The sequence below is a fragment of the Crinia signifera genome, chromosome 2 (assembly GCF_055691185.1).
Source record: "Crinia signifera chromosome 2, ASM5569118v1, whole genome shotgun sequence".
Lineage (NCBI taxonomy): Eukaryota > Metazoa > Chordata > Amphibia > Anura > Myobatrachidae > Crinia > Crinia signifera.
The window spans coordinates 187,163,553-187,169,023 of NC_139218.1; positions in this window are offsets into that span (position 1 = coordinate 187,163,553).

Genomic DNA, 5,471 nt, shown 5'->3' on the forward strand with positions numbered 1-5,471 from the left:
AAAAAAATAAACAAATACCTAAAATATGCACAATAAACTCACAATAAGCTACCAGTGGAACAAAAAGGGAAAGTTCACCCCCCTACCTTAAAGAATCATAAAGCCAATTCAATTTTCCACTAATGCTGCTTTCAGACCGCAAAACCTGCTTTAGACCAGGTATTTAAAATGTTTTTAAAACGGGTCAGAGGAAGTTTACCCCCTTTCACACCGCATCTAAAAACCTGGTCTAAAGCAGGTTTGCGGTGTGAAAGCGATGTGAAAACTGCTCACATTCAGTCCTGCTCAGCTACAACAATGATGTCATCGTGGCAACCGCAGAGCAGCCTAAACAAGTGACATAATTTATTGGGGGGGGTGCCCTCTGTAAAAATTGATTGGGGGGGGAGAGAGGCTGCCCGGGGGTCCTCCCGCAAAACAGCACGGTATGGACGGGGGGAAGGGCGAGAGGCTGCCCGGGGGTCCTCCAGCCCCACAGCACATATACTACCTGGGCAGCGCAGCACAGGGGGTCCCTAAAGTGTATGTTATATCAGTGGCGGTGTATGGGAACTAGTAGCTGCAGGGACCCCGCCACTGATATACCATACACCGTAGGGACCCCCTGCCCCCAGCGCGATTATTTCCCTCCCTGCGCTGCCCAGGGGGAGGGGGGGATCCCGTTTCAGATCCGTTTTGAAACCACAAAAAACGGGTCTGAAACGGGTAGGACTCTGCTTTTTTTACCGTTTCCAAAAAACGTTTTTTTTTGGAAACGTAAAATCACTTTGCACCTTTCAGACCGCACACATTACTGTTTCAAAACGTTTAAAAATCTGCAAAATACCGTTTTTTTTAGTGCGGTCTGAAAGGGGCATATGGCTCTCAAAATAGAATACATGTGTATACACAATTCAGTGATTCAAAAACAGACAAGGTGGGGGATATCGACACTTCAGTGCAAACTGTATTTTGCCTGACAAAACAGTACACACCTTTAGACAAATGTAAAATACAGTACACACCTTTAGACAAATGTAAAAGAATGTATAAGGTTTAATTACTCACATTTAAAATAAGAGCCTGACCATGGATTCCCTTGCTATGGTGCCTCTAGGCAGGAGTTTGGGATGCTTATCTACGTATTGAACTTCTGGTACTTGGGACCTTAATATGCCTTTAATTTCCAGACCCCATCAATGAGCCCACCAGGGCTATCACATTTATGGTACGATATGCTTGTTTAATAAAGTTTTAGATGTAAGTGCATTGGAGTAAACTTTTTACAAATGTGTCGGTACTTGTTTCCTAGCACGGCGCCCATCGCATCGTATACCATAAGCCTTACAATGGTATGCGATGGCACCCGATGTTATACAATTTTAAATCGTATACCATTGTATATGGCATACAATGCGATGGTATACGATTTTAAATTGTATAAGCACCCCAATGGGTGTTTTCAATGTTAAATGCCCCCCACATAAGATTATTAATTGTATAAGCACCATAATGGGTGCTTACAATGTTAAAAGCACCCCCACTATCAACGCCAACCCGAAGCGCGGCGGTACGCGTCCTCCGACCTTTTCATACCCCCACTATCCACGTCGGCGTGGAGTTGAATTTAGATAGTGTGGTGAGCGCAACGAGCCCGAAGCATAGCGAGCCCCGCGAGGGGACGGGGAATACATGTAAAGTAATACACATCCCCTTGTGGGGCTCGCTGCGCTCGACACACTATATAAAACCATATGTAACCATAGTAAAATGAACATACTCCTCAGGTTTTTATACCGCTTTCAAATGATTCCTTTGAAACTTCCACTGACATTTCTATCTGATGCATATAAGGCCATTAGTCAATTTGTATGTAAGGGAAGAAAGCCTCAGTTTAAGCAGTCACCCATTTTTGTGCAAAACTCAGGTCATTATGATATCTGCTTATTATCAAGCCTCAGTTTTATATAGAATTTTATATATATTTAAAAAAGCTCACATTGGAGCGAAACGCGTTAGTGGATCCTGGCACCCGTGGAGAGGAGTTATTTTTTCCTGTGAAGTCCACCATTGTTGTCCCATACGCTTATACTCACTGCCAAACCCGCCAGAAACATCGATTATACGGGCGGCTACTACACGGACACAGTGTTCCAGCTCTGTTGTCATCATCTACTGTGCAGCGGGTGAGAGACGCAGCACAGTACGCCTCACGGACACTAGCCGGAGGGGAGACCACCCACTGCTGCGGGGGAGAGACGCAGCAGTACCGGACTGACATCATACTGCTGGTTTCCAGGTGGTTCTCTTACCCGACATTGCATCCTGTATTTACCGCAAACTAGCAGGCAACAGCACTGGGGGCAGTGAAGATCTCACGGAATCGTCCCTCAGTCGCCCTGCATTCTCTATCTTGCTACAAAATAATTACTGGAGTCCGTGAGTATCACACATGTGGAAACATTATCCCTGCTAAATAACCAAATACGCTTGGAGACCTACAAGTTTGTTGGCAACTTAGTGGACAACCATATATCCATATATGGAATTTGAATAACAAAATCCCGGGGACATTTATTTATCATATACACATTTTATACATATATTTTTCATATTATTTATTTTTATACATATTTTTTGAATTTATTTATTTTCATTAATTATGTTATAGCTTTCATATAAACAAACAAAAATAGGTGGCCACCTAAATTATATGAGCATTGTTTATTTATTTATCTAATATTCATCAATATTTTAGATTATGTGAAAACTGTTTATTGTACATTTGATATGTTTTATAAATGAGATTTTTTACAAATCATTAAATAATCATTTATTAAAAATTGTGTGGAACGGTGATTCAGCCATATTGCACTCTATATAAACAATAGCGCAGACACTGGGATCTTTGTTTCTTTTTTAATTTTAGATTGGCAATGTGTAGATTTGGAGGCTTCCATGATGAACCTACACCATGGTGTCCTAAATTTACAACTTCATCCAGTACTTATAGGTTAGCCAGACACCCGGCTATGCTGACAACGTAGCTTTGTCCGGCCAGACAGGGGGTGGTTTACTTACATCGTCCGTGTTGAAGGATGGGCGGCGGGGATTCAGCGGCGGGGGCTGAAACATCTAGGCGGCGGTGCAGCAATGGCGGCGATTTGGCATAGTCACCACTGGGGGAGCATCACATGGTTTCCCAGCTCCCCCAGCAGCACTACGCTAATAGCCTACATGCCTGGCGCAGGGGAGGAATGTTATGGCGGGCAGGACTGCGGAGAGCCGAGTGCCGGAGACATTGTGGACGGTAAGTATCATGCAAACAACACGCACTTACACAATCATATCCACACTATCCACGTCATACCCCCAGTGTCCACGTGGGCATGGAGTTAATTTTAGAAAGTGTGGCGGGCACAGCGAGGCTCGCCACACTTTCTAAAATTAACTCCACACCCACGTGGACACTGGGGGTATGTTGTGGATAGTGGGGATATGACCCTTTATGTATTAGCTGAGCTCCAGTTTCATAGTTTACATAGCCAGCATAGCGGTGTGTTAGTGTTCTCAATACACCACTACGCAAACTACATAAGGGGCGCCCAGCTAACATAAGTACCCTTCATCCCATCCGTCTGTAGGGCTGCCTGACTGGCATTAAGGCGAAAACTATATGCTAAGTAAGGAATCTCCTTTGAAATTTTTCCACTTATGACAACCCTTATTTCCTAGAAACGTACCTGGAGTAGCTTCTTCCGGGAAGAAAAGGGAAATCACCAGAATGTCCCAGCGGATTTCTAATGGTATTTTTAAACCTCTCTGATATTTGTGAGGCTGCTACTATCTTGTCACAGGATTACTGGTTTTACCTCCAGGTCAGACATTTTGCTTCTTCTAGGTAGGGGGATTACCTAGATTTAGCAGAACACTCACACCTTTCAAAAGCATGTGCTTTCAGTCCACAGAAGCTCAACTATTATATTAGATATATGGAACATTTAAATACAGACCCCCCCCCCCCCCCCCCCCCCCCCCCAATTCCTCCTTATGCAATGCATGTGATAGTGATCTGCAACATGGGGATTCACATTAATTGGGAACAGCACGCTACACTAGTCTAGAGATGATTGAGATCCATTAGAAAAGATTGACAAGATGGTACAGAGATCCTGTTTGCTTACATATCTCTCCCCCCCCCCCCCCGCTGTATTTCCTTTGTGTTTGTGATACATATGTGAGTAGAGTATCTTTCATTCTGTAGGGATTGCCCCCAAATTGCTCCTTTTTGGGCTAAATTTACAATATTGTTCACCGAAATTCTGACATAGCAAGTTCCTGTCGGGCATGATTTTTGGCTATGCTCACATTCCAATATCCCTACACCTAGCTACAGGAAATTGTTCCTTAAACATATGAGTAATGCAGTGAAAGCAATTGTGCTGGTACACTGGCAAGCAGTAGAATCCTTAACAAATGGTGCTTACATTTAAACTATATTAATATGCAAAATATTTTCTACATGGCTTTAGAGAGACACTCAATTTATGTAGCTACAGTGTTTGGGATTTTATATCTACCCCGATCTGTAAAGTGCTTGCGCTCCCTACCCCATCATAGTTTAATAGGTTTCTAATACTTATTTGTATACCCTAAGAAATTTGAATTTTATTAATCACCACCCATTTTTTTTTGTTATCCAATTTCATTAATTTTTTATCTCCCTTTGACTAGTCAGGTCCAGGTATTCTTCGGTTTCGAAAAACAAAAAAAAACAACTAAATATTTGGTTAATGTTGATCACATTATCTTCTTGTGTATCTAAAGACACACACTTGTTATTTCCGGTTCATATAGTACTATGGATATAGAAATAATTTTAATATATAAACAAAAGTAGTGTTACTGTCTTATGGCACTGCTTGCTCCGCAAAAAATTAAAACACGAAAAACCACATGTTGACCACCTGCGTCAACCTTTCACTTGTGTTGCCTTTATATGTGTCAACAAATAGTGGTCAACCTAGACCAGCCATGGCCCTTCAGCTGTTATGAAACAAGTCCCATCATTCCTTGCCACTAATTTTGCTATTAGGGAATGCTAAAACTATGGCAAGGCATGCTGGGATGTGTAGTTTCACAACAGCTGGAGGGCCATAGTTTGGACATGCCTGACCTAGACACCGACTGGATTCCCAACATCGAGTTTGTCTTTTATTACACGGAGACCAAAGGAATACAAAAGGTCTTCATGCACAGACGATCTGTGGTTAGTTCACCAAGATGTCTGCAACAACCCTCCTGCTACATTACTCCAAAAAATTACTGCAAGGGTACCTAGAAGGACTGAGGCTGTTTTGAAGGCAAAGGGCAAACAAACCAAAATTTTGAATTTGCTTTAAAAATTCTTGTGTATTCACTTTGCATTGTTAATAAAATATGAACAACTTTTTTTTTAAAGCATTCTTAATTTTGCTCAGTAATAAAAGGCA